This window comes from Electrophorus electricus, chromosome 7 (assembly GCF_013358815.1).
Source record: "Electrophorus electricus isolate fEleEle1 chromosome 7, fEleEle1.pri, whole genome shotgun sequence".
NCBI lineage: Eukaryota > Metazoa > Chordata > Actinopteri > Gymnotiformes > Gymnotidae > Electrophorus > Electrophorus electricus.
Window position 1 is genome coordinate 26,719,765 of NC_049541.1, and position 20,236 is coordinate 26,740,000.

At 44.3% G+C, this 20,236-nt stretch overlaps 1 pseudogene; it reads left to right on the plus strand.

Annotated features, from left to right (window-relative positions):
- Window positions 1-10,427, plus strand: part of LOC113568984 — a 10,834-nt pseudogene extending 407 nt beyond the window's left edge.
- The last annotated feature ends 9,809 nt before the right edge of the window (window positions 10,428-20,236 follow it).

Genomic DNA, 20,236 nt, shown 5'->3' on the forward strand with positions numbered 1-20,236 from the left:
TTCTCCAGTCTCCTCTGTGTCCACAGACCTGCCTCCTGGGTCACAGGCCTCATGTTCCCTGCCTGTCCCGCCTTGGCCTGTGTCTCCTGTTCCTCGTATGCCTTCTGTGATTGTTTCTCCTGTTACCTCAGTTCCTGTGTTGCCTGCTCACTTTCCTGGTTTCGTCTATGTTCCTGTCCATACGTCCATGCCTGTTTGTCTTTCTGTGCTTAAACCTGTTAGCCTGCCTTGTGGCATGGAAGTTACCCTGCCTGTCCCAGTTCCTGTACCCACCTGCCTGTGGTGTCTTTCGTTCCAGTGCCTGTCTCTGTTGTGTTACTTGCCTCTGTCCCTGTGCCCAATCCCCATGTTTCTCCTGTTTCTAATCCCATTGCTTCTTTTCCTGTCGCGCCTGTTCCTTCGGTTCCTGTGTCTATTCCTCCTTTTGCTCCTGGTTCTTGTCCTGTTCAGTCTTCTCCTGTTGCCCCGGTTCCTGTGTCTGCTGATGTTCCGGTACCTGCTCCTCATCGTGTCCCGTATTCGATTCCTGTTTCTGGCCTGTGTGCACCTGTGTCTCGTCTGGGTCCTGTCCCTGCTCCGCGTCTTGGCCGTTCTGTTTCTGTTGGTGTAGCATCCTAGTCCTGTTGTGTTTTTGGTTTTGATGGTCCCTGTGTTTGCGCGCCCAGGTGTTTGGTGCTTTGGGGGGGGGGTACTGTCATGTGTTTAAACCCTGTTGTGTGCCTTTGTCATGGCTGTTCATTGAATGTGTTTATGTGGCTGTGTTTGTTTCTTGACTCCATGTATGTATATTTGGATCATTGTGTTTAAGTTTTCCCTAGTCTTTTGTGATAGGCTGATTCTCCTGTTTGCTTTCGTGTACTCGTGTTTTTTATCCATCTATCCCGGTACTCTCCATGTCGGTTCTGTGACCCTGGACTGCTAGAACAACTCTGATTCTGGATTTGCCCCTATTAAATCTCGCTCTTCTCCACGCATGCATCTGCCTCCTTACTGCTCACCCTTACAGAAGGGTGTAAGCGATTAACTTTTAGCCAGAAAACTATGCAGAATTGTGTTTTAGCCGATTGTGCTCAGCTATTGATATTTACCTCTGCTGCCATGATGAAAAAAATAAACAACCAGAGGTACTAACACCAAAACAAGAGCTTTCATGTATTGTTCAAGTCAGGCAACAGGAAACGACTCAAACTAGTTTTTAAGGTCTTCACATACTCAAAACCATTTGAAAGGCATGTATTTGCTCTATCCTGTTGGTTTATTGGCCCATCCAGCTGACATGTTCTAAAACCAACTTTCTGTAGGATGCATACAGCAAGCTTCAAATGAGCAACCAAAGGTTTGCCAGCCAAGTGATTAGCCACACATTTAAAGCAATAACTGAATCATTTTACGATTGGGAGAATAAATGATAATGTCAGTGAATGCCTAAAAAATTAAATGCTACATCACCCAATAGGATAGGCTGGGGCTGGAGTTGGGAATAGCCACAGAGTCAGCTGAGATGGGTCAAATACTGAAGTTTGTAAAATATGGTTATATAATGTGCAAGAGTAGACTTTGGCAGATCTAGCTATGGCAGCATAGCTGAATGGAAAGAGCCAGAAGGAACCACAGGCATGAGGCACCCTGGAACATCAGCACTCCACCACTCTCAGTCAACAAACCTGAGAGGTGAAGTGACAGCATCATAACATCCCAGTTTGCCATAACCATCAATGCCCATGGACCCCCAGATCCACACCTTTACCTAAGGTGGGAAGTAGTTAGTAAAATGCGTGACAGTACACATAGGTCTTCAGCCTGGCCTTTAATTTTGAGACTGTATGAGACTTGAACATTTACAGGAAGGTTATTCAATATCTTGGGAGCTGTAAGAAAAGGCTGTGCCCCTTGAAGTGGATTTCCTTCTTCTAGATACTAAAAAGAGCCTGTGGCTTTTGATCTACACAGATGTGGCAGATCATAATAGACCAAGAGTTTGCTAAGGTACCGTAGGGAAAGAACATTCAATGCTTTGTATGTTAATTAGAAGAATTTTTTAATCAATACATTTTTTTCTGGAAACCAATGCAGTGTAGCTCACATAGGAGCAACATGAGAAAACCTTCTATTTCTAGTAAAACTTTTATCACTTCCAGCAGTCAAATCTAGTTTTTCTAAGTAATGTAGTGATAGTATATTTCTAAATTTTGCAAGTTTCCTGGATAGAACAAGGCTGTCCTAGGATCTTTATTAGCATTAGTTTCATATGATAGACTGAGATCCATAATTACACCAAGATCTTTAGCCATTAAACATGGTGTAATTGGGAGGCAATCAATGTTTATTACCTAATCAAAGAGCTTACTCCTGTGCTGCCTGTGGGTCTAATAAGAGCACTTCTGTTGTTCAGGATTAAGAAAGAGAAAGTTTCTCAATACCCAGTGTCTTGTGTTCTTTACATGTTCCTCTGTAATATTAAGATGATATTTGTCCTCTGGTTTGGCTGAGACATATAACTGAGTGTCATCAGCATAGCAGTAGAAAGCAGCAGACTGTTTACAGATAATTTCACCCTGAGATGTTAGGGATCTAATATATAGTAATCCTAGATTTAGAACAAAAGGTACTGGCTGTGGTCTGTGTATCATTTGCATGAAAAGTGGGGACCACCACCCAGGTTTGCCAATCCAGAGGCATTGTTTCCAAGGTCCATGAGGCATGTCAGCCAAAATACCCTCCAGGCATGCAGAGCCTTCTGGGTGAATCTTGTCCACCTCTGGTACCTTGCTACTGTGGAGCTTTCCAAATACCTCACTGACATCAGCCACGGACAGCCTACTGGACAGAAGGCCAGTTTCTCGGGTTAAGGAGCTCCTCACAGTGCTTCTCCCAATGATTGACAATATTCTCAGTCAAGTTCAGAGCTTCACCTCTCTTGCTGAGCACAGCTTGGATGGTGTTTCTCCTTCCCCTCCTGAGCTATCGTATACCAGGTCTACACCATCTGATCCCACTCACTGCCAAATGGCGATCAGCTGAGCTCTCTGCTCTGCACATTTCTGTATCTGAGAGTCCAAAACAGGTCAGTTGACACAACCATGAAGTCCATCATGACCTTTTTGCTCTGCTATCAATTACACTCATGAGCAATCTTGTGTTCGAACATAGCGTTAGTTGTGGACAAACAATAGCTAGTACAAAGTCCTAAAACGACAATCCACTCGGGCTCAGAACAGGAAGGCCATTCCTTCCAATCCCTCCTCCAAGTTTTTCCCAATTGTTGCTCTGATGAGTGGTGAAGTTCCCCAGCAAAACAATGGAGTCAGCGCTTGGAACGCCACAGAACGCCACAGAGCCTGAACAGGGCAGGGGCTCATGGACAACCCCCCCACAAGGCCCCTGAGTTTTACATTCTACACCACTGAGCATCACAATAGCTGCACATCAATGGACCGCATGTCTGCCCAGGCTTGCTCTCATTCTAAAAAAATTCAAGTAAGACACAACAAGATAAGACATTATTGATCCTGAAGGAAATGTCGGTGCTCAGACTATGAAAAAAACAAGTATTGCATCCAGGTACAAAAGCAGTGTAAAACAGACCTTACTGTGATGCTTCTACTGATGAGAACATTCACATGGCATGGTTGTGGATACATGTTAACTTTTAACTTTTGTAACCCCCCACATCCAGTCCACACACCTCAGTCCACCTTAGTCCCAACCTTCCACCCAGCAGAGGTGACTGTCTGCCCTATGCTACCTTATTACTCCCAGTGTCTTCTTTTCAAGACCAAAATATGCTCACCCTAATTTAGCATAAGCCTAACTCTAAGCTTAATTTTATCTTTACGACACCCCAGTCCCTTATTGTACATCTTACGTGACCTACCGGGGTGTGTTTGGAGTCAGCGGGGATGCATAGTGGTAAAGTTGGCATCATTCGGGATGTGTGTGTATCATGGTGTGGATCCCCAATGTGAGTGTGAAGCATGTTTATGAGCCACTGGGGTCTGCGCTCGAGTTTCAGGTCTGTTCAAATGAAGCAGAAGCAGAAACTTTATAACTTTACATTCTCTCCTAACATTTTCACCTTCACACGCGGTGAGCTTAACGGCCTTGGGGCGCGGTGCGGGTCTGATAACGGCGAGGCTGCGGCCGTTTTTCAACACTGCCGCGTTAGCTTGGCACGTGTTGTTCTTCAGCGTCTCTTCTCCAGACGGCTGGGCCCTTTGATGCAGGCTCTTGTGCTGACGAGAGCTCGGAGTGGTGCCCGGAAATGGTGCCCGATTGGCCCAGAAAGCGGTGGTGGAAAAACCAGCATTGCGTCCCGTCCCCACAGGGGCAGCACACTTAACAAACGCACACCTGCATAAAAGGAGCACACATATACATGAATGGGGCAAGTAGAGCTTGAAGCCTTTTCGCTAACACAAGCAGGCCACAGAGCTGAGGTGAGGATTCCTAGGCCTGTGAAACATCAGCACCCCCTGCAGGCTCAGAGTGGAAGAGCACATGTGTAGCAGTGCACCGGTCACCGGTTGAATTGTAGTAAAATGTGTAATCTGTTGTATTTGAGGTGTGATGTTCACAGTTTATTTACATCCAGAAGAATGAAATTATATGAACCCCATCTTTTGGGGTTTTTAAATTACTATGTCTGGTTTTAAATTACTAGATCTTAAATCAATATGTACTAACCCCCATAGACTGGACTATCTGCTGCTGTTCTGGACCACGAATCCAAATGTAGTCATTGGTTAGTCTTCATACCTGTGTAGTATTTGTGTAACGCGTAGTGGCCCAAGTGCCGCAGGGTGAGGGGCAGGACGCACAGACTCCAGCGACTGGGACGTACATTTATTCACATATAAACATAAAAGGATAACGGCACTCACAAGCATTACAAACGACAAACACAAACATGAAATAGTCAACAATATGTGACAAACACGAACATGTTTACCAAATGACGAAAGGAACATTACATCAAGACGTTACGACGTTACTTCCACAATGACCAACAATCCTGCACACTACGACAAAGGCCACTAACAACGATCCTCCCACTGCACGTGGCGGGCCAACCCACGTGACTCGCGGGAGGCAAGCGTTCCGTGACAGTAGGGGCGATTACTGTTCTCTGATGGCCGTGCTGTTGGAGCAGATGCTTTGGTGTCTGGTTTGTTGTGAGTTTATATTTGGTGTCCATCGTTACAAAACATCTTGCAGATGTCTGACTACAAATTCAACTGCACCTTAAAAAAAAAACCACCTTTAATATTTCAGGTCGGACTGTTTTCAGTGATTGTTTGTTTGACTTTATGACCTCTAGATGTTTTCACTGCAAGAGAGACAAACCCTTCCCTGGAGATGCCTGCATTTCTAAAGACACAGAGCATCATATCAGTCTGCAGTCTGTTTCCATCTTGCGTCTCAGGCAGGTACTTTTCTGTGTTCCCCACACGCAGCCCTGAAGAGGTCATTTGAGGTAGAGGAGGCAGACTCCTCTTCCCACGTTTCCTCGACGCACATCCGGCGGACACCCTCCAACAGCCAGTGCCGGAGCGTCCTCTCTCCATCCAGCAGCCGGCACCATGAGCTGGGCTCCAATAGAACCAAGCCCCCCGACCTCTTCAGGCCCAAGGCCGGGACTCCAGAACTTGTGGGACGTCTCGTCCAGCAACAACGGCAAAGCGGCTGCCGGCTCAAACAGGTACAGAGCTCCGCTGATGCAGGGCGTGACTGTCGCGTGTCTGCTCTGATGGTGCGTTACTTTACTGACAAATCTGCAGGCTGCTTGGCTCTTTGTAAAGGGTGAGGTGGATATCTTTGTCAAATTGTGCAGCTTTCTCTTTGAACGTAATCTGACCCCCTTCCTTAGTGCTTGCAGTGCCCGCTTTGTCCTGAAGAAGCCAGAGATTCTGGTCCATGGCAAGGCACCTGAAACCCAAAAACACTCTGACGCGTTCAGCAGAACCCTGGACAGCGTCTCCCCAACTTCCCGGGCCCCCTCTACCCTCGGGTCCCACGCCAGCGCCAAACTACCCGAGACCATGTTTAGGAAAAACGAGCAGCCCAGTCAGGTTGACGAGTCGCGTCGGGCCGAGGTCAAAGGTCAAGAGAACTATGATCATCCTGCTGTCACAACGATGTGCGGGTCACCGAATCCCGCCCGACAGAAGTCACCCGCCGCTGACGGACACAGTAAGTACACCCCTAGGACACCCGTTACCTGGGTTACTGGTTACAAGTCCGTTTGTGGAATTTCTGTCTGAAACTAGTCACTCATACAAATGAAGCAGCCTCTGCTATAAGTGAATGGGGGTAATATGGCTAGCTTTGTGTGCTACAAAAAGTAATGAATATACCATGGAAAGTAGATTAGTGAAAGTGTCAACTGGGCAAATGGCTCAGAAATTTGGCTTCTCGGACAGTGCTGAAAGTGTGTTCTCCAAAGAAATTACGGCCTCATTTCCAGAACACTAAATAGCCTTCAACAGTAGCGTTGTACAACTGTTAGCAGCTCAGTGCATTACGGTAATCATGAAGAGTCCAGCAGATCTGGGATGAGTGGAGTCGGAATAGTGACTTCATGCTTGCGCTCAGCTGTAGAGCGTGCCCCAGGTCTCACTGAGAAACAAGCAGGGCAGCAATGAGCCATGGATGAGAAAATATTCCTCAAGCAGCCACAGGCTCTGAGTACAATGCAGACGATTTGGGCTTCAGCCACTCGAGTCAGACGGTTTTCCCGATGAGGCGCTAACACGACGCTAACATCAACATGAAGGGAGCTAATGCTGAATGTGCTAATAATAATTTGGCTTACACCGCTTTGATCTACCAGCACAGACGGAGGCTTGAACAGGTATACGACCCCACCGCGTCATGCATTCTGGCCAAATTAGCTTGCTAGTAAGTAAGGTTGATACTGAATCCAGTTAATATAGCTCCTGTCACTTATATGGTTGCTAAAAAGCGGAGGCTTCTGGGCAGAACGTTATGCCCGGTGGTAGTAATACCACCAACAAAGAAATGTTTCATGACACCATAGCAACCGATTAGTTGCGGTATATAATCCCAGAGTCTATTTGGTCATTCTGAATTTATAAGGCTATTTGGAATTCTGTGGTAATAAAGATCTTCGCAAGATATAAGTACATTTTAGCACAGCCCAAATGCCATTGTACTCAGGGCAACTTTGTCATCTAATGTAGTTTTGTTTAACATCATTATATCTATGGCCATTTTATGTACAGTGACATGTCATGGTAATCATATGATGTTTAACTGTCATATGTGTTAACGCTGCCTGTGATATCATGCCACGTGGTTCGCGTTATTTGCAGAGCACAGATTCTCCCACTGCTTGTGTAGGAGGGAGGGATGTGGCTAAACAAGAGCGCTCACAGTTGCACCGGACTAAAGACGCACACGTGTACAGACATAAACACAACAGCCAGCACAAACACAGCCATGTGTGTTTCACACACAAAATCTAACAGTTAGACTCACTGCACACAGAACAAACACACACAGACACACAGATGTCAACAACACATCGATATGAGCAGATGGAAGGCCGGGAGGTGTTATGGGCCAAGGGACATGAGCCAATAGGATTCCTGTAAAAATACACACGCACACACACATGCACACACACATGAACACACACCCATACACACACGCGCGCACACACACATTCACACGTACACACACACGCACACACACAAGCCTGTGAGATCCTGGCAAATGCCAAGAATAAATTATGGAGGGAAAGTAAAGAGCAACAAAGAATGATGTAATGTGTGTATCTTTCTGTGTGTGTGTGTGTGTGTGTGTGTGTGTGTGTGTGTGTGTGTGTGTGTGTGTGTGGCAGAGAGATGTCAGTAGATTTGTAGGGAAATAATGAAGATTCAGTTTTTGATGAACAGTTTATTTTAACTGCAGTTAAAAAAAACAAATAAATCCTCAAAATCAGTAAACGAAATACAAACCTTCCATGAGGCTAAACAACTCCCCACACCAGACTGGCTTTGAAGTGCTCAGCAGAATGTGTAATAAGATAAAGTTAAGATTACATATCAACCGGCTCAAGAAAGTGTGTTGTATTTGAACGCCAGGCAGATACATGGATACATGTCGCCCTACAATCCAAAACACACACACTGAACCATAAAATATTAAGACCATCTGCCCAGAAACGTCTAGATGTGTACTACCAAAATCCAAAACACACTCCACAATTCTCCAAGTCATGCCCCCAAAGTGCCAGTCGTGCGGAGGAAAAGTGTCAGATCCGGTGCGCAAGCTCAGTGCTCGAAAAGTCAGGTGACCGGAAGCGTCACTTGTCCTCTATCTCTCTCTGAGTCACATTGCACAGAAACAAACATTTATTTGTTAATTACACACTACGTAAAACGCTAATGGGTCAACAATCGATGCACACAGACTCAAACACAAGACTTATATACATGCACACTAACGCAACACAATAAGAAACAGATGTGAAGCACAAGGACGTGGCCACACAGACGAACGCACACACACACAAAGGGACACGTTTGGGGGAGAAGGTGCCATACCATATATAGTGACATATAGCCACTTCCTTCCTGTAGAAGCAGTCATTTAACAAAGCTGTGACATATAGACTACCAGGATGGCCGGTAAGAAAAATAACCTTATATCATAATTTGCTTTAGCTACAAAATGTAGGCTGCTATACTTAAAAAGAAAAATAAATAATTAGGAGAAAAAGTGATACAATAGAAAAGAAACAAAATCATGTATGTAAAAAATACTGTGAGAAGTTGCTGTGAGAATTCATTTTTACATAAAGGTTTTCTTTCTGTTGCTTTTTCCACCAGTATTTGGTGCACTCAGTTGACTGGGTTAGTTTACAGAAATATGAACACTAGTTCATGATGTTGTTCATCATCATATTGTTGCACCATGACATTTCTCCTAGATAAAGTGCTTGAACGGGTGCGAACTGAGTTAAAGGACAGTTTGACCGATTCTGTGATCAAACAACTGTTGGATGATCTTAACGATGAGAAAGTGTTGGGAGAAGAAGAAGTGGAGTCAGTCCTACAACAGAACCCACTCCGGGCTGATCGGGCTCGCTGTTTGATCGACAGCGTTAAGAAGAAAGGCCCCAGGGCCTGCCAAATCCTGTTAGAGAAACTACAAAAACGTGACGAAAATGTGTACGATAAACTGCAACTAGACGACTTCTAACCCAGAGCTGTGGGCTCCAGCCAGGGCACTGCGGCTGCACGACCTGAAGGTACCTTACCATGAAAAAATACACAGCAGGTAGTCATATTTGAAAAGATGGCGAATTATGCCCCGTCATTACGAGAGAACGGAAACCTTTTCGGAAATGAAGAAATAAAGAATTTGAACTTGATTCAGTCGTAGTGCAATAGAGCATATTGTCATAAGTTTGCTTGTAGAAACTTAACTGACAGATCACAAACACATTTACTATGTACTAGATATTAAAACTCTGTCTCAGTGAGTAAAGGAACTGCGTCATTTGTAATCACTCCCCATACTGATGGGGACTGAGGTGCCATGTTAGTCTGTCTACATAAACCCCTGTCACTGGATGCTGCCTGTTGCTCATTGTCGCCCTCTAATGTTAAACGTCTGTAGCTGTTATGCCTGTATCGTCTTTGTATCGTCTTCCGTTGCATGTTAGTTAGCTTTGTTATGTGTTAAGTGTAGAGTCGTGTTACTCGTAAATCTCCATTTGTTGGGAAAAACTGTCCCACTCTAGTGGGCAAGCCCAAGGTGTTCTTTATCCAGGCTTGCAGGGGATTGAATAAGCAGGAGAAAGTTCTGGTCTTCTCAGATGATGGCCACACTTCTGACACAGGAAAATATAGCATCCCTAAAGACTCTGACTTCCTGATTGCCAGGTCCACAGTAGATGGCTATTTATCATATCGGTCTTCTAAGGGCTCGTGGTTTATTCAGTCACTCTAAACATTTACGAGATGGAAGTGGAAAGTGAGTTTGTCTGTGTCTCTGATCTGTGGCAGGGCTCCAGCACGTTGATCTTTCCCTCTCTTAACACACGTCATGTCTGTCACCTTCACGTTCTCCTAGGGGCGACGACATCCTGACAATCCTCAGCCGTGTCAATGATGAGGTCAGCAGAATCGAGGGTCGTGTGAAGGACAAAGTGACTGAAGAGTTCTAGCAAAGGCGACTCCAATTTCATCGTTCACTCTGAGAAAGAAGCTCATTTTCAGAAAACCACAGCAGACCTGATAAACATCTCAACAATCGTCTTATCAATTGTTATCTGTCAAATACAAATAATTAATTCAAATGTGACATTTACAGTACCAGATGCTGAGATTCAATTGATTGTTTTTATTCTTCTTATGTTACTGTGATATTTTTCCAACACAATAAATTGAATAAACTGAGACTGAGGAGTGTTTGAATGAAACTGATCTAAGATCCATGTTACATTAAGAGTCAAGAGGGGGAAAATACAGCTACTACTCATTAATCTTCAAATTACTCCTCTGTGAACTATATCAGATAAAGTGTTTTCTTCTGTCTTTATTCACCAATCAAGGGATTTGACAAAAGTCCACCCCTGTTTCGCATATTGCATCCCCTCCTGGGCACTGCTCATTCATGGGGTGGTAGACAAATAAAAATGTGGAACAAAACTTTAAAAACACGTTCACTGTCCTGAAATTAGCCATAGCCCCTTAGCATTTTTGGATTTCCAACATGAGTGTTTGAACAGTGAAAGTTCTGCTTTACCTCCACAACTTACCCATTGGATTTTTGCTGTATAAATCATTTAGAAAAACCACACGGGCTAGACACACATGGCTCACTCATTGTTCTGTCACAGGCAACTAGGCTACACTTCACACTGGCTCACCAAAATTGGACAATAGGAGATTGGAAAAATGTCACCTGGTCTGATGTCTTGATTTCTGCTGTGACATTCGGATGGTAGGTTCAGAATTTGCCATAAACAAAATGAAAGCGTGGATACACTTGGTCCACGGCCCGCTGGTGCTGAGGCCAGTCTGAACGTAAGTCTACTGCAGCAATACAAACCATCGATTATGTTGATCGTCGAAAACACCTTCATTCAGTCCTCTGTTTTGATCTGGAGGGATGATACTGCTAGTTCGAGCTTTGAGAAGTGCTTTTATAATTACCGTGAATTAATGAAACCTAGCGATTAGCTAAGTTAGCAAGTCTTGCCACGACACCATCGCCGTATCTAAGGTTAGTGTTCCAGCAAACCCATTACTTATTTGATTTTCTGCTTAGAGTCACGCTGCAGTGAGGGTAGAAGTGATATGATTGTGCTCTCAAAAATAAATTGTATGATCAATGTAGTCTAAAACTTCAGCTTTAGTCGACATTATGCAAATAAATATTGACAGGAACAGCACTGACCCATCACTGAGGGTTTCATTGAAGGTACACAATTAAAATGTAACAAAATAAAAACGGATATATAATTTCCACAGAAGTTGATTCTGTTGGCTGTGTGTGTGGCGACCTGCTTACTCATCCTCGCCACATCGCTGGCCGCCGGGCTCGGCTAGCCAAGGGAGGCCCTGCACGGCCCACGCCAGGAGGGGGACCCTCACAGAGCAGGATAGACTTTCAACCGCACGCTGTAACAGGCTGGGATGGTTTATTCAAACCTGCACAACTACACATTATCGATGGCACCGAGTTTCCACTGTGTGGCAGTATAAGAGATTAATTATTTAACCTTTTCTCAATGAATCTCTATGATTATTTATATACTGATAATACAATAATAATAATGCTGTCTTTAACGATGGACACTGATTAGGTTTGCCTACTCGAGGACTATGTAACGCGCTGCCATACGTTATAGAGGGTTGTAAGCTGTGATCCTCCAGGGCTGCTGTCTCTACTGTTCTCTAATGTCAGTGTGGCCCCTCTACCCTGTGGACTTTGTTTTCACATTTGGCCTCATTCCTGAGTAAACTGGTTTATCATCTTAAAGTACTGGGAGAAACAGAGCTTCTTCAGAGTATAATTTAAATAAATACACACACTAATACATAAATAAACAAATATAATAATAACAATGATCATCAGAACACCAATAATAATAATAATAATAATAATAATAATAATAATAAACTAATAATAATAATAATTTTACCACAACTCTTTGTTCTAACAGTTGATATTGTCCTTTGCTGCTGTGCTGTATTCAGTAGCTAAAATTATGAATACAGAAAACAATTGTGAAGGAATAACTGACAGTATGCGAGCCATCCAATGAGATTTGCATCTGCCTCACTCTGCTCTCTTTGCTCTTTGTGTTTGATGGCTTGCTGCTTTGTATCCTGCAGTGTTCAGTTTGTGTGTGCATGCACTTCTCATTGTGGCATGCGTGAGTTTCTTCTTGTGCAATTCTGCAGGGTTATGTCGCCCTCTTGTGGTGAACGTCGTCTACTACATGTTTTGAATTTGTCCTTCCTTTTGTATGTAGGTGACTGTATGAATATAAATATCACTCCCAGATGATATATGTATTTTAATCTTGTGGTCAGTCTTGTTTCAGTGTGTGATAAACGCAGTTTACTGTACATATTGAAGTGGATTATATGATTAACAGCATATATTTAGGAATAAACCATTAGCAGTATTTATTTAACAGGTAACAGTTTTGATTGCAATTTTATTTTATGATAATGTTAGAAACCATGAACTTTTGTATCCAAAATCCGCTTTCAAGCTCCAAGATCTGTCTAATATTAAAGTTCTAATAATAATTTGCTCTTCCATTCTCTTTTCATGCTGCCTGGATTGTGTTTGTCTGTCTGTCTGTATTTCGGTATTTGTTTGTGTAAGTTACAGAAGAAAATTATGATTATTATCTGCTGTGTGGTTCTAGGGGTTGTTATTGCTTCCACTGTCGGGGGGGTGTTGGCCTGAAAAGCTCACCGCTCACAACACACACCAGTGTCCCACAGCAAACCCACACACACACACACTTGCACAGAGAAATAACACAAACGCACTGGCCCTTGGCAGAGTGCCACTGAAACCGCTGTGGAGGAGGCCAGAGCTGCTTTTGCTCGCATGAAGTACTTTTGTTTGTAAACGTGAGCTCCTGCTATGTGTTAACCTGGATGTTGTGTGTCCTTGTATGGAACAAAAGAAGAAAAAAAGAAAAAATTATATTTATTTTCCACCCAGTATCAAAGTTTTGAAATTGAATAAAAGTGTTGTTGTATACGAAGAAACTCACATACAAAGAAACTCACTCTGTTTCCATGGTGCTGGTAAAAAAGTCAGAAACTGCACATTCGTTTGTTAGAATGGTGTTAAGATGGGAGTCAGAGGATGCAATGAGATTCATGATGATAACAACGTTAGCCACTCTCCATTTTACGGGTCTGGTTCTCTAGTAACCTGAGATCCAGGATTTCCACTGGTAGCTGAAGCTTCATTTATAAGGTCTCGCTCCAATGTGCCGCCTCCAGTCCTGGGGAACACAGACTGGGTCTGGCTGGGGAAGTCTGTGGGGACGGTGTTGAATGAGGCAGAGCGTGTTCAGCACCACCAACACAAAACGCAAAGCGCTGCATTACCCTACAACTGTGTTAAGGATCTGGTCACTCATTAACAAATGTGTCAAAGTAAGGAATACATGTACGAGATTGTCTTTAGAGTTTTGGAAAGCAATTTTTACCGAATTGGGTTGGATTGAAAACAGTAGCAAATTCTTACATTGTAGGGTCCTGTCAGGAGGGTATGCATTGGCTGGATTTGGTCTATATGACCCGCGACTCATTTGTAAACACACCAATAGCTCAGAACACTAATGGAAACATTGCAGTTTTTTAGGAAAAAGGACAGTTAATTTAGATTTGGGTGCATGCGTGTCTGTGTTTGTGTGCGCGTGTATTTGCGCGTGTGTGTGTGTTCGTGTGTGTGTGCGTGTGTGTACGCGTGTTTATGTGCATGTGTGTGTGTTCGTGTGTGTTTGTGTGCGCGTTTGCGCGTGTGTGTGTTCGTGTGTGTGTGTTTGCGCGCGTGTGTGTTCGTGCGTGTGTGTGTGTGTGTGTGAGTGTGTGTGTATATGTGTGTGTGTGTGTGTGTATATGTGTGTGTGTGTGTGTGTGTGCGCATGTGTGTGTGTGTGTGTGTGTGTGTATATGTGTGTGTGTGTGTAAATGCCTGTAATATGCCATGTCGTTTCTGTGTTCTGTGGAACGTGTACATGATTATCTTACTGGGCGATGACACTCCCTCTCCTCAGATGCTCTGTGTCTGTGTGCGTGTGTGTGCGCGCGTGTGCCCATGTGTGTGTGTGTGTGTGTGCGCGCGTGTGCCCATGTGTCTGTGTGTGTGTGTGTGTGTGTGTGCGCGCCTGTGCCCATGTGTCTGTGTGTGTGTGTGTGCGTGTGTGTCAACAAAAATGCACTCATAACCACTCATAACAAAAGCAGCTCTGCCCTCCTCACAGGGATTTTCGTGCTGCTACATACTAAAGGAAACAAGATTCAAATGTGGTAGACCACAAAGTCTTTTGTGTTAGATCACATTTTTGCTGTCCTGTCAGTGGTGTTACCTTAACCACTGAGCTACCACTGCCCTATTGCAAGCAGGGTTAATGGTGTGAACAGACATCAATTAATGATCTGTTTGGATACTTAATTTTGGAAAGCCCAACAAATACTCATTTATTTTTCTGATGATCAGTATTTTATTATGGTCAGTGACCACTGTCTGTTGCTGGTGATGTCAGTGAGATTGTGCTAGCATTAGAGAACGCCTAACATATATTTGAAGTGTTTACTTCTTTCTGTTATAATTTTTGTTTTTGCATCATGCCCACATCTCTCTGTATTTAGGGATAGTAAAACTTTCAGTTTATCTTTGCAATCTGTGTGTAACATGTTCTGCAGCATTATAAAAGCTCTAAGATTTCACTGAAATTCCTGTCTGTCTGTGAGAGGACGTGAGCTTGAAGGTTCTGTGACCACAACACACATCATACAGTAACCATTTCCTGCGTGATATAAAGCCACAAAGTTGACAAAAGCATATATATACAACACTTGAACACCACAGCTGTGAAATCCACGTTGCCAGCGCGTTCAGCTGGGCTTGAATTTACAAAAGTGGGCAAAGATAAGACAAGCAGACCACTTTTTATGGTTACACGGGGATAGATGCACGGTAGGAAGTGGTGAACCATCACTCATACACACAACCATCACTGATAGTACAGAACCGCCACTGCAAGTCACAGTCCACATCAAGCTCCTTGCTGTGTCACAAAGGTTTGCGTCCTCAAAACTGCTCCTCAGCTGTGACATATACACCACCAGGATGGCTGGTAAGAAAAATAACCTTATAATTTGCTTTTGCTACAAAATGTAGGCCACTATACTTGAAAAGAAAAAAATTAATAATTAGGAGAAAAAGTGATACAATAGAAAAGAAATGTAAAAAAATACTGAACACGCTTATGATGTTGTTCATCATCATATTGTTGCACCATGACATTTCTCCTAGATGAAGTGCTTGAACGGGTACGAACTGAGTTAAAGGACAGTTTGACCGATTCTGTGATCAAACAACTGTTGGATGATCTTAACGATGAGAAGGTGTTCGGAGAAGAAGAAGTGGAGTCAATCCTACAACAGAACCCACTCCGGGCTGATCGGGCTCGCTGTTTGATCGGCAGCGTTAAGAAGAAAGGCCCCAAGGCCTGCCAAATCCTGTTAGAGAAACTACAAAAACGTGACAAGTATGTGTACGATAAACTGCAACTAGACGACTTGCCACCACTTCTTGTTCCTGGAGTGGAAGAAGTCACTGCACGAGTCCCCGTGCCTCGTGCTAGACTTGTCCCAGCGGTTGCTCCTCGAAGCTTTCCTGTGCCTCAAAAGGCTGCCACTGCCAGTTCTCCAGTCTCCTCTGTGTCCACAGACCTGCCTCCTGGGTCACAGGCCTCATGTTCCCTGCCTGTCCCGCCTTGGCCTGTGTCTCCTGTTCCTCGTATGCCTTCTGTGATTGTTTCTCCTGTTACCTCAGTTCCTGTGTTGCCTGCTCACTTTCCTGGTTTCGTCTATGTTCCTGTCCATACGTCCATGCCTGTTTGTCTTTCTGTGCTTAAACCTGTTAGCCTGCCTTGTGGCATGGAAGTTACCCTGCCTGTCCCAGTTCCTGTACCCATGCCTGTGGTGTCTTTCGTTCCAGTGCCTGTCTCTGTTGTGTTACTTGCCTCTGTCCCTGTGCCCAATCCCCATGTTTCTCCTGTTTCTAATCCCATTGCTTCTTTTCCTGTCGCGCCTGTTCCTTCGGTTCCTGTGTCTATTCCTCCTTTTGCTCCTGGTTCTTGTCCTGTTCAGTCTTCTCCTGTTGCCCCGGTTCCTGTGTCTGCTGATGTTCCGGTACCTGCTCCTCATCGTGTCCCGTATTCGATTCTTGTTTCTGGCCTGTGTGCTCCTGTGTCTCGTCTGGGTCCTGTCCCTGCTCCGCGTCTTGGCCGTTCTGTTTCTGTTGGTGTAGCATCCTAGTCCTGTTGTGTTTTTGGTTTTGATGGTCCCTGTGTTTGCGCGCCCAGGTGTTTGGTGCTTTGGGGAGGGGGTACTGTCATGTGTTTAAACCCTGTTGTGTGCCTTTGTCATGGCTGTTCATTGAATGTGTTTATGTGGCTGTGTTTGTTTCTTGACTCCATGTATGTATATTTGGATCATTGTGTTTAAGTTTTCCCTAGTCTTTTGTGATAGGCTGATTCTCCTGTTTGCTTTCGTGTACTCGTGTTTTTTATCCATCTATCCCGGTACTCTCCATGTCGGTTCTGTGACCCTGGACTGCTAGAACAACTCTGATTCTGGATTTGCCCCTATTAAATCTCGCTCTTCTCCACGCATGCATCTGCCTCCTTACTGCTCACCCTTACAGAAGGGTGTAAGCGATTAACTTTTAGCCAGAAAACTATGCAGAATTGTGTTTTAGCCGATTGTGCTCAGCTATTGATATTTACCTCTGCTGCCATGATGAAAAAAATAAACAAACAGAGGTACTAACACCAAAACAAGCGCTTTCATGTATTGTTCAAGTCAGGCAACAGGAAACGATTCAAACTAGTTTTTAAGGTCTTCACATACTCAAAACCATTTGAAAGGCATGTATTTGCTCTATCCTGTTGGTTTATTGGCCCATCCAGCTGACATGTTCTAAAACCAACTTTCTGTAGGATGCATACAGCAAGCTTCAAATGAGCAACCAAAGGTTTGCCAGCCAAGTGATTAGCCACACATTTAAAGCAATAACTGAATCATTTTACGATTGGGAGAATAAATGATAATGTCAGTGAATGCCTAAAAAATTAAATGCTACATCACCCAATAGGATAGGCTGGGGCTGGAGTTGAGAATAGCCACAGAGTCAGCTGAGATGGGTCAAATACTGAAGTTTGTAAAATATGGTTATATAATGTGCAAGAATAGATTTTGGCAGATCTAGCTATGGCAGCATAGCTGAATGGAAAGAGCCAGAAGGAACCACAGGCATGAGGCACCCTGGAACATCAGCACTCCACCACTCTCAGTCAACAAACCTGAGAGGTGAAGTGACAGCATCATAACATCCCAGTTTGCCATAACCATCAATGCCCATGGACCCCCAGATCCACACCTTTACCTAAGGTGGGAAGTAGTTAGTAAAATGCGTGACAGTACACATAGGTCTTCAGCCTGGCCTTTAATTTTGAGACTGTATGAGACTTGAACATTTACAGGAAGGTTATTCAATATCTTGGGAGCTGTAAGAAAAGGCTGTGCCCCTTGAAGTGGATTTCCTTCTTCTAGATACTAAAAAGAGCCTGTGGCTTTTGATCTACACAGATGTGGCAGATCATAATAGACCAAGAGTTTGCTAAGGTACCGTAGGGAAAGAACATTCAATGCTTTGTATGTTAATTAGAAGAATTTTTTAATCAATACATTTTTTTCTGGAAACCAATGCAGTGTAGCTCACATAGGAGCAACATGAGAAAACTTTCTATTTCTAGTAAAACTTTTATCACTTCCAGCAGTCAAATCTAGTTTTTCTAAGTAATGTAGTGATAGTATATTTCTAAATTTTGCAAGTTTCCTGGATAGAACAAGGCTGTCCTAGGATCTTTATTAGCATTAGTTTCATATGATAGACTGAGATCCATAATTACACCAAGATCTTTAGCCATTAAACATGGTGTAATTGGGAGGCAATCAATGTTTCAAGTTTCAAGTTTGGTTTATTTGTCACATACATAGTCATACACAGTACAACACGCAGTGAAATGGTGGAGAGTGCTCTGTCCAAACTGAGGAAGAGAACCAGGGGTGCATAGAGAAAAAAATATATATACAGATAAATATATATTCTATGTATGTACAAAAATATATTAACAATATGTACAATATATGTATATTATGATTATATACACAATGTACAATGTATATGGTTGAGTATATATGTACACAATCTACAGAATGTACAGATCCATTGTATAGTACCATATCTACAGTTGTTGTAACAGGTTAATTGAGTATAAATCTAAATCTATATATACAGATGTACAGATATACAGTCATGTTACGTGGTGGTGGTCCCCACAGTTTATCAGTTTCCCTGATTCAGGGCCCGAATGGCCTGTGGGAAGAAGCTCCTCTTCAGCCTCTCTGTCTTGGCCTTCAGGGAGCGGAAGCGCCTCCCTGACCTCAACAGAGAGAAGAGTCTATTGTTGGGATGGGTGGGGTCCTTCACAATTTTCCTGGCCTTGGTTTGGCACCGCTTGTAGTAGGTGGTCTGCAGGTCAGGAAGTTCAGAGTGAGTGATGCGCTCTGCTGAACGCACTACCCTTTGGAGTGCTTGTCTGTCCTGCTTGGTGCTATTTCCAAACCAGACTGTGATGCTCCCCGTGAGGATGCTCTCGATAGTGCAGGTGTAGAAGTTCCGCAGTACCTTGGAGGGCAGTCTGAAGTCCCTTAGGCGTCTGAGGTGGTAAAGACGCTGACGAGCCTTCTTTGCCAGGGAGCTGGTATGGCGGGACCAGGACAGGTCCTGCGAGATGTGAACACCAAGGTACCTGAAACTATCTACTCTCTCCACCGTGGTTCCACTGATCGTCACAGGTTGGTAGTGCCGCTCCTGCTTCTTGCTGCAATCCACGATCAGCTCCTTTGTCTTACTGACGTTTAGGAGGAGATTATTTTCCTGGCACCAGTTTTCCAGGTGTTTAATCTCCTCCAGGTAGGCCCTCTCGTCGTTGTCCGAGATCAGACCCACGACAACGGTGTCATCAGCAAACTTGACAATGGTGTTAGAGCTGGAAGTGGCTGTGCAGTCGTAGGTGTACAGTGAGTAGAGCAGGGGGCTTAGGACACAACCCTGAGGAGCTCCAGTGCTGAGGGTGAGGGTGGATGAGGCACAGTTGCCCACCCGTACTGATTGTGGTCTGTCTGTTAGGAAGTTGGAGATCCAGTCGCACAGGGATGTATGCAGTCCTAGATCTCCCAACTTAGTAGTGAGTAGGGAGGGAATGATAGTGTTAAATGCTGAACTGTAGTCGACAAATAGCATTTTAACATAATTTCCCCTCCCTTCGTCCAGGTGAGTCAGTGTAGTGTGGAGCAGATGTGCAATCGCATCGTCAGTGGAGCGGTTGTGGCGGTATGCAAACTGCAGTGGGTCCGTGGAAGCTGGCAGTGAAGATGTGATGAAGTCTCTAACTAGCTTTTCAAAGCACTTCATCACGACTGATGTGAGGGCGACAGGGCGGTAGTCATTGAGGTCGGAGGGTCGAGGTTTCTTCGGGACGGGGACGATGGTGGACCGCTTGAAGCTGGACGGGACAATACCGAGCGTCAGGGAGAGATTGAAGATGTCGGTGAATACCGGGGCTATCTGATCTGCGCAGGCTTTGAGGACCCTCCCGCAGATACCGTCTGGTCCCATCGCCTTCCTGGTATTCACCCTTTTAAACACTCTCCTCACGTCACTCTCCGTGATGATGAGAGGGCGCTGTTCTATGGTGGGCCCCGCGCATGTGCCATTGGCTGCGCCGATAGTGCCATTTGCACTAGCGCTGCTAGCATTAGCGCGGCTAGCATTAGCGCTGTTAGCACTAGCGCTGTTAGCATTAGCGCTGCTAGATGTAGCCTCGAAGCGAGTGAAGAATGTATTCAGCTCGTTCGCCAGAGACTCATCC